Source organism: Haliotis rufescens, unplaced genomic scaffold, assembly GCF_023055435.1.
Source record: "Haliotis rufescens isolate VD_foot unplaced genomic scaffold, xgHalRufe1.0.p SCAF_24, whole genome shotgun sequence".
Classification (NCBI taxonomy): domain Eukaryota; kingdom Metazoa; phylum Mollusca; class Gastropoda; order Lepetellida; family Haliotidae; genus Haliotis; species Haliotis rufescens.
The window spans coordinates 5165320-5176022 of NW_025963935.1; the positions used below are offsets into that span (position 1 = coordinate 5165320).

Below are 10703 nucleotides of genomic sequence, written 5' to 3' on the forward strand. Positions count from 1 at the left end.
TTGCTATGTTGATGTTGCATGTTAAAAAAGACACACCAAAACTCTGAGGCAGAAGCTACATCAAGCTGTATCGACTACACCATCAGCAAACACACTCCAAATCAACATTCATTCAAATCGATCAGGAGTTCCTGCCCTTCCTTTAGTTCGACAACCTCGCGTGAAGCGGTTACATTTGCCGTTGATTTACACTTTCTCCACCATACACAGCCCAGGCGTGAAATGTATCGGAAACGTTATGTGCAAAGACGCTACTCTTTTGAGAAAATAGTAGTTTACACCGTTAGACTTAAGCCCGAATTAAACTAGTATCACTAGATGTATGGTTGAGCATGTCTTCCGCTGACGTTTAAGGTACATCTACATGACTGTTCTGGTATAAGGACTATATTTGCAGCCATGGCTGGGTGCCTTCATGGTTCTTCCTGTCACAATACTTGTTATGTACCGCATGTCAACATACCTGTCGTAGTCCCAGGTGTCGAAGAGGCTGTCACTAGTAACAGAAATGTTGATGATTAGACATACCACATAGTCTATTAATTCACCATGCGAGATATCCACACGTCATCTTTGTTTTCTATTAAACTGTCGTGCAAACGAAAGTAAACTTGAAAATTGAATAAGACCCCAAAATAATAAAGGTTTTCAAAATGTTAATAGGCTTAAACCTGCCGAAAGACGGCAAACTTAAGGTCCAAAACAAAACTATGATAGACATACATAATTCGACGTCGCCATCAAATAAACGTTTCTTGTTTGTTTCATTTTCGACACCATCAAACATAGGTGTACACTATATTTTAGCCGTCAGATAAGTTATCAAAAAATATTACGTGTGGATATTATGAATGTGTTAATATCAATTGTTTAGCAAACAGTTCACAAAAGATTCCCTTTTTCTTAAATGACAAGGCCCATCGTTCCTAAAATATAAATCGTCAACGCCAGAGAATAAGCATATCGATTATCTGCCCAAACCCAATTCCATTGGGGGTAAAAGACAAACTAATGATGGGGAAATTATACGAATTGACCACTGACCTCATGGATGACGCAGTGTTCGCGAAATGCCGCAATATCTCAGAATACGAAGTGAACGTATGTTCTGCTCTACCACAAAAAAGCTCTTACATTAAGAATCGGAACAATTGTGTTCATTATACAAACAGTTATACACATGCAATATAGATGAAAAAATCATTATAAATTTATTAAAAATATTTTATCGGACTTCATTATCTACGTCAGCAGCGTTACTACTTTGCTTATTCTCATATTATAAATCTGACAGAGTAACTGAGCTAAGCATAGTATGGCTTTGGAGGTTCTTGCAAACAACATGCAACATTAACATAATGCACTCTGCTCACCACAGAAGGACGTCACAGCCAGGATCAGAAGCACCAGAAACTGACTACCACTCTGCGTCATCTTCTGTCGAAGTAGCTACTGTGAAAATATTGCTGATACTTGAAAAAAAGCTCCTCTCAAAAGCTAGTACACATGAATGATAGCATTGAAGTGTATTTTAAGAAAGCAGTTCAGGAAGATTGTTTACATTCAGGCATTTAATGCATGGTAATTCGTTGAATAATGCATGTTGGACGGATATGTTGATTCAGTTTCACAGTACACTATGGTGTATATGTCACTATGACAGGGTCTTATGGTAGAGCGTCGCGAAAGCTCCGGGGTTCGAATCCGACCACGTCATACCAAACGACGTTAAAAGATGGAACTTGTTGTTACTCTGCCTTGCGTTGGGCATTAAAGGTCTAAATCAAAGGCAGGTCGGCCGGGAGTCAGTATACTGTGTTTGAGTGGGGTATTCATGTTAAACTGTGGTATGGTATCTCAATGGACTAGCACTATAAAATCATTAGCCCCGCTAGTAGAAGCAGCCACACACACACACGTGCATGCACATCGCTACATAAGAGAGATTATCTTGGACGCCTCACCTCACCTCACCTCACCTCACCTCACCTCCACCTCACCTCACCTCACCTCACCTCACCTCACCTCCACCTCACCTCACCTCACCTCCACCTCACCTCACCTCACCTCACCTCACCTCACCTCACCTCACCATGACAAGGAGGCAGGGGCACCTGGTAAAGCCATGTAAAGAAGCACTATGGTGCTTGCCAGCTCCCGACACTGTGTATCGCTTGTAATCCATAAACATTAAGCCATGACACAAAACATTTGAACTGATACTGAGCGGATTACAAACGATTATAGAGGGGACAGCGTAGGTGCGCCTCCATACTCATAAACATTGCGACACCTGTTACAAAATCTACAGATGACGCAAATAGTTCAATGAAACGTCTATAAGAATATATGTACACATAAACCCGCCCGCCGCCACACACGCCCCCCTAGCAATCACCTTGACTCCCCCCTCCCCCCTCCCCTCCGGCTCACTATCCCGTCTCCTATCTGACCCTCACTTTCCACAAACCATTTCACTCTTTCTATCCCCAATCCCATCCTTCATCCATCCATCACATAACATTAACATCCATGACACCTTTTTTACAAGCCCTCACACTCGTAAAACCATCCATTTCACCCCTCTGTACCTTCCATCTCACCCTCTCTACCATCAATCTCACCCTCTCTACCATGAAACTCACCCCTCTCTACCATCAATCTCATCCCTCTCTACCATCAGTCTCATCCCTCTCTACCATCAATCTCTTCCTCCCTACCATCAATCTCATCCCTCTCTACCATCAATCTCACACTCCCTACCATCAATCTCATCCCTCTCTACCATCAATCACACACTCCCTACCATCAATCTCACCCTTCTCTACCATCAATCTCATCCCTCTCTACCATCAATCTCACCCCTCTCTACCATCAATCTCACCCCTCTCTACCATCAATCTCACCCCTCTCTACCATCAATCTCACCCCTCTCTACCATCAATCTCATCCCTCTCTACCATCAATCTCACCCCTCTCTACCATCAATCTCACCCCTCTCTACCATCAATCTCATCCCTCTCTACCATCAATCTCATCCCTCTCTAGCATCAATCTCACCCTTCCTACCATCAATCTCATCCCTCTCTACCATCAATCTCACCCTTCCTACCATCAATCTCATCCCTCTCTAGCATCAATCTCACCCTCCCTACCATCAATCTCACCCTTCTCTAGCATCAATCTCACCCTCCCTTCCATCAATCTCACCTCTCTCTACCATCCATCTCATCCCTCTCTTCCATCCATCACACCCGTCATACCATCCATCTCACCTATCTGCCATCCATCTCATCCCTTCTATCAACCATCTCACCATTTCTACGATCCATCTCGTCCTTCCTTATACCGCAATCCACACACTTCAATCACGTCTCATACCCACCTCTCATTTCCTCCTTATAAAATGCATAACAAATCTCTTTTTAATCTTACATCAACCCCTGAAACTAAACGTTGGTCTCATGAACGACACGAGTGTGTTAGTTATACTGCAGTTGCACGGTCGTTATAAAAGAGTTAATTCATTTCATTAAAATAAAAAAGGACAATCGTCATGTATGAAAACATATAATGTAACCACATAAATGTAAAGTTACCTCATATGCTACTATATTGATGTGTATGCATGGCAACGACTAATACAACCTCTACTACCGAGGTCACATCCGGGTTAGAATAGGTCTTTAGCAACCAATGGGAGGTTACCTATGGAATGGGGTGGTTGTTGCATGTCGTCGTATCCCGTCTGTGTAGATCATGAGGATTGTCTCATCCTGACTCAATTGTCTGCAGATCGCTGTCATACAGCTGGACTTTAGCTGAGTACGGCGTTCAATAACAAGCAAGCAAACAAACAAACAACAAAATAATGCGTGCTCGTCTGCCATATCTGTTGCTATTATTTCCACAATGTTGCTTGTATGCTCACTGTAAACAGATGAGCCTTGAACGACAAACCAGTGGTTGATATAATGAACGTCCCATGCCGTCGGGGTCGCATACCGAAAGACGTTAACTTATTGTACTTGGCGTTCGGCATTATGGGAATAAAACAAAGGCTGTTCGGCTCGGGGTCAGTACTGTGTCTGAGTAACTATCCATGTTAAACTGTCGTCGGGGTCGCATATCGAAAGACGTTAACATAGGGTACATGGCGTTCAGCATTATGGGAATAAAACAAAGGCTGAGCCTGAGTACCTATCCATGTTAAACTGCAGCATGGTATTTCAGTCCGGACTGGTCCATGCAACCACACGTTCAAGCAGGTCGCTATAGAGTGAGTGAATATGGTTTTACGTCGCTTTTAGCAATATTCCAGCAATATTACCGCGGGGAACAACAGACATTGGCCTCACATATTGTACCCAAGTGAGAATCGAACCCGGGGGTTCAGCGCAGCAAGAGAACACGTAAACCACTGAGCTACCCCACCGCCCCATGTCTCTATTGAAACGCAGGTGCGACGTTAAACCTCATTTCACTTCACCTCACACTTCAAATACCATCATGGAAGGGTACGGGAACTCACCAGCTATGTCGACGTAACGGTACAATACTCTACTTGGAGCTGTTGAGGTAACGTCCACGCGAGGGTACTGTCCACCATGCACGAGACTTGCTACCTTCCAGAAGGCTGAGTCACGTGGAATAACCCTGTGAATGTATCATATAACTATCAGCGGAACACTTGCTCGATTGCGTCATATTAACTGAATACACATCAAGGTATATTTGCTGTATGGCAGAACGGACATCGCCCCTCGTCGTGTTACCAGCACGTGGTGACGGGGCATATTCTGCACTGGGCTCCCTTCAGGGAACAAACAGAGGGCACGTGGTGACGGGGCATATTCTGCACTGGGCTCCCTTCAGGGAACAAACAGAGGGCACGTGGTGACGGGGCATATTCTGCACTGGGCTCCCTTCAGGGAACAAACAGAGGGCACGTGGTGACGGGGCATATTCTGCACTGGGCTCCCTTCAGGGAACAAACAGAGGGCACGTGGTGACGGGGCATATTCTGCACTGGGCTCCCTTCAGGGAACAAACAGAGGGCACGTGGTGACGGGGCATATTCTGCACTGGGCTCCCTTCAGGGAACAAACAGAGGGCACGTGGTGACGGGGCATATTCTGCTCTGGGCTCCCTTCAGGGAACAAACAGAGGGCACGTGGTGACGGGGCATATTCTGCTCTGGGCTCCTTTCAGGGAACAAACAGAGGGCACGTGGTGACGGGGCATATTCTGCACTGGGCTCCCTTCAGGGAACAAACAGAGGGCACGTGGTGACGGGGCATATTCTGCTCTGGGCTCCCTTCAGGGAACAAACAGAGGGCACGTGGTGACGGGGCATATTCTGCTCTGGGCTCCCTTCAGGGAACAAACAGAGGGCACCAGAGTCGACTTTATTCAGGTCGTCATAAACATTTCCGTGTTTATGAACACAAATGTAATAACAAACCATGTTTCGTTTAATTATAGTCTAATCGTATGTCCATGTTGTTTTATGCCACATTCTTAAATAGTCACTGAGTGGGACTACTGGTATCCGATTTGTCATCTCTTACAACAAGCATGAGATATTCTATCGAAAACAATACATTGTCCCGGGCCATGCTTGAAAATAAATGTGCTTCAGACTGTTCAAATATGATAGAGCTGTCAGCCAACACACATTGACTTGTTGGAAGATGTCTAATATTAACACGCATAGATTTAATAAGAATAATATCTGGTTATGGAGATATAGCTGCAGATGTACACAGCCGAAATCATGGACGGGATTAGGCCAAGGCCATCTTCATACTGATATCGACATCCCCTGTTGTTCTGAGCCCCAACAGAAGTGACCACTTATATATCTAGCTGCCCGCTACGTAATAACATTGTGTGGGGGATATCTAGCTGCCCGCTACGTAATAACATTGTGTGGGGGACATGTTTCCTTCTGCAATAGAGATTGACGAGATCAGTGCCGAGTGTTTCCTAATCTTGAATCTCGACCAATATTCCAGCAGCTCCAGCCTTTGGTGTTTACACTTCACAATTCTTGAGATATAATCGAGCAACTCTTGCTCAGAAGTTGTTTGATCGAGGTTACAACATTCAAGGCCTCAGTTAACCTTTCAAAAAGTTTTATGGTAGACATGTGGAGGACATTTCCAAATTTGATGCATCAGTGACAAAAAATGTCTGATGCAATTCCTTATTTTGACTTGTACCATACGTTCCCGTGTTTTTTAAGGTGAACAATTCACTTGCCTTTGCATGTGTTTGTGAAGGGCCTCACTCGTGGGGCAGGATACGATCACCTTTTCGCAAACACTTGGTATCATTACTATTTGATGGTGATTCATGAACACATGTTCATCATAAAGTCGACTCTCCTTTATGCAGAGAATATGTTTATAAAAATGTTTTTTGTTGCTTTGTATTTCCATTCCAAGTCCTCCTCGATGTCTATTTTGAATTAAGATGTCATAGACAACATTGATGTAATCCTGCTTAGCCTTCTGTATGTTCTAATGATGTCTAATGAAAGAAACTACATATTATATTAGTGGAAATAACAAGTCTAAACACGCCCTTTTATGAGATCAGCAACGCATTTGGCAGCTATCGTTAAATAGTCTATTTAGTATATTATTAAGATTTTCATGAGGGAATTTGCTTCTCAACCTAAGTATTCGATCCGTGATCCGATCAAGATTACATCTCTACATCTGACCCATGAAGATCCGGGTTAGAATAGATATTCCGCAACACATGCTTGCTGTAAAAGGCGACTATGCTTGTCGTAAGAGGCGACTAACGGGTGGTGAGGCTCGCTGACTTGGTTGATGAATGTCATCGTGTACGAATTGCGTGGATCGATGCTCATGATATCAATCACTTGATTATCTGGTCAAGACTCGATTATTTATAGACCGCCGTCATATAGCTGGAATAATGTTGAGTGCGGCGTTAAACAACAAACAAACACACCACTTCAAACATGCTTCACATAAGTATTCCACACTTTCTTAGTAGTTTACAATTTTCTTAAAACGTATTTTGTACACAAAACTTCAGAACATACCCCTGACATCCTTGAATGCCACTTAATGTACATACAATAGAGCAGGTAATAGATTGTATCAGTTGAAAGGGTGTACAGACATACAGAATTGAAATATCACCACCTGCCATGTTCACCAAAGCGCAACGTCATCACAACGTCATCACAACGTAAAGGGGTCTTTCAGTCTCGAGAAGTGGCCCGGAACATCACCAGCAGTGATGCGATAAAAACAATAAACTCGAGAATGGCAATATTGGCGTCTCGTCATTCGGCAGAGCCTGGGGATGTAACTCACCGATGGTTGAGGCAATTTGAAGGCAGGTTATATAGCATACATACGCGTCCCATGAGCTCAAAGCCCAGTTCGTTGATATGTCAATGACCGCAACGCTGCACATTGAATTAGGGCAACGTAACATGTCCATCCGGACCATCTTGTTTTCAATATGTGTTTATTCAAAAGATCAAGTGTCTGCCTGGCGTTGACGTTGTATTCTGTTGACATTGTACATGTGACATTGTACCAAGCATTGGACATGGAGCCAGACTAAAGGCAGAGCAGGTCAAGTACCCCAGTATACCATGGGTGTCGTGAGACCCAGCTTAGAGTGAGATCGGGTGGTTTTAATGTGTGACCTGACTGCGAGTGCGTGCTGTGTTTCACGTTGCCTTGAACAGTATTTGAACAGTTATATCACGGCGTGTCAGCTTAATGTGGGAGGAAAGCCCGATGTGATGCAGGTCTCGGACGTTTACCGCTTCGGTGAAACCCACAAGCACGGGTATGGTACTAAGCCTAGAAACATAATCGGGGCGAACCGGGATTCGAACCCAAAATCATAGGTTTATGGCGTGCCCAACTCTGCACAGCGACTCCCGGCGCCTTAGACGACTGTGCCGCCTGTGCCCCCGTGCAATGGATGGAAATGAAAATATAAGTTATCGACCGATCTCGAGGGGCATATATTGTGATGTACTCCGTGACGTGAGTAATTCAATAAATCATAAACCTCTTGTTCAAACCAGTTACAGTTATTTACAACACAAAATCGGCTTTATGATAACAAACACACTTTTATGAGAAACAAACTTAATAGAATGTTAGAGGTAAAGGCCCTCAGGCTGCTTTTGGCGTAACCTCAGTAATCCAGAAACGACCTTGTTGACGTAATTCAACATGAGTTGAGAGGTTTTACCCCGCGTTTAGCCATGTTCCAGCAATTTCACAGCAGAGGAGCACAGAAACTGGGAAAAGGTGAGAATACAACCTGGGCTTCCAAGCGAAGGCTTAGTCCTTCACAACATCTGGCGTTCATCGTCAGAGAGGCCTATGTGGCAGTGAATTTTTGGCTTCACCTCAAGTTTCACTTTGGGATTTCATCTCCTGACAGAAATTTGGGATTCACCCGGGATATAAAGTAAACACAAACACAAACCAAGGTGTATCGTGACTCGAGTCTAAAGACACTTACAAAGGTTACGGCAAACCATGGTGTATCGTGACTCGACTCTACGGACACTTACGAAGGTTACGGCAAACGATGGTGTATTGTGACTCGACACTACAGACACCTAATAAGGCTATGGCAAACCAAGGTGTGTCGTGACTCGGCTCAACGGGACACTTAAGAAGGTTACGGCAAACCATGGTGTATCGTGACTCGACTCTACGGACACTTACGAAGGTTACGGCAAACCTAGGTGTATCGTGACTCGACTCTACAGACACTTACGAAGGTTACGGCAAACCTAGGTGTATCGTGACTCGACTCTACAGACACTTACGAAGGTTACGGCAAACCATGGTGTATCGTGACTCGACTCTACAGACACTTACGAAGGTTATGGCAAACCATGGTGTATCGTGACTCGACTCTACAGACACTTACGAAGGTTACGGCAAACCATGGTGTATCGTGACTCGACTCTACGGACACTTATGAAGGTTATGGCAAACATGGTGTATCGTGACTCGACTCTACAGACACTTACGAAGGTTATGGCAAACCTAGGTGTATCGTGACTCGACTCTACGGACACTTACGAAGGTTACGGCAAACCATGGTGTATCGTGACTCGACTCTACAGACACTTACGAAGGTTATGGCAAACCATGGTGTATCGTGACTCGACTCTACAGACACTTACGAAGGTTACGGCAAACCATGGTGTATCGTGACTCGACTCTACGGACACTTACGAAGGTTATGGCAAACATGGTGTATCGTGACTCGACTCTACAGACACTTACGAAGGTTACGGCAAACCATGGTGTATCGTGACTCAACTCTACGGACACTTACGAAGGTTACGGCAAACCATGGTGTATCGTGACTCGACTCTACGGACACTTACGAAGGTTACGGCAAACGATGGTGTATTGTGACTCGACACTACAGACACCTAATAAGGCTATGGGAAACCAAGGTGTGTCGTGACTCGGCTCAACGGGACACTTAAGAAGGTTACGGCAAACCATGGTGTATCTTGACTCGACTCTACGGACACTTACGAAGGTTACGGCAAACCATGGTGTATCGTGACTCGACTCTAGGGACACTTACGAAGGTTACGGCAAACCATGGTGTATCGTGACTCTACTCTACGGACACTTACGAAGGTGTTAGAGATTTTCGTGAAACCATGGAACGACGTAAATTCAGTCTATTATGGTTGGTTGTAAGTTCGCAGGCCCAGGAATTCTAAGCATCACTGCGCCCCGAATTGTAAAACAGCAAAGACGTAAAATTTATGACGGCAGGATCTCTTGATAAATCGTTTGAGGATTTTGTGACAGAAAAGAAAGTGTGGCGAACGGGAGCCAGTGCAGAGGGCGTGAGTCAAGGGAGAAAGGATCGGAGGACCTAGAATATGGACAAGGAACTTCCACGGAAGGCTGAAGGCAGTTTTTTTGGACCATTCCTATGTTGTACTGCCGCTCCTTGGGTAAGTTCATATTGGAAAGATTTGGGGAGGGCTTCCAGTGTCATAACTTTGGATAGGTTGCTACTTCACGTAATTGTAACGATTTGTGCTACTTTGGTTTGATGCAAGAATCGTGGGCTACTCACTAACCATGTTAATTGTGATGTTGCTAGAGGTCGATGTGTCTTGCTAATGAAACTGGAAATCATGGGAGTAGTGGCGGCATTCCCTGGACTTGTCATAGAACGATTGATGGAGTTAGGAATCAATGTCATAAATAAATTCGAACTAAAAACTGGTTCACTGAGTCTCGCATTAACATGGCAGAATGTGTGAAATTGATTTTTCATTGATGGCAGAACCTATTTTCACCTAGATCGTCAACCTGATTATGGTCTTCATGAAAGGCTACTGACTGGTTCAACTTTTGTCATGATCATGAGGTACGTGATGAATCGGTCTATGGGAGAACGGACATGATAAGTTGCCCTGGTAGCATTGTTAAACTTTTTGAAGTTTGGCAAACGAAAATATTATAAAGTTCAATATGTTGAGGGCCATTGGGTATTTGGAGATGATGAGACATTGGCCTGAATCAATATTTGTATGGTACGCTGAGATATTGACATTTTGATATCATTAATCAAACGGTTGATTTTACCTATTTCCGTTATCATTTCTGATTGCCGAAAAGTTAACAATCCTCTTGATTCTG

The 10703-nt window shown here is 44.2% G+C and overlaps 1 long non-coding RNA gene across 1 annotated transcript; it reads right to left on the reverse strand.

Moving 5' to 3' along the window:
• Nucleotides 1-456: 456 nt before the first annotated feature.
• LOC125383543 lies at nucleotides 457-5133 on the reverse strand. The gene is made up of 3 exons (XR_007222788.1): nucleotides 4532-5133; nucleotides 1374-1452; nucleotides 457-496 (listed from the first exon to the last, which is right to left on the reverse strand). It is a non-coding gene; the product is annotated as an uncharacterized LOC125383543 (long non-coding RNA).
• Between the last annotated feature and the right edge of the window lie 5570 nt (nucleotides 5134-10703).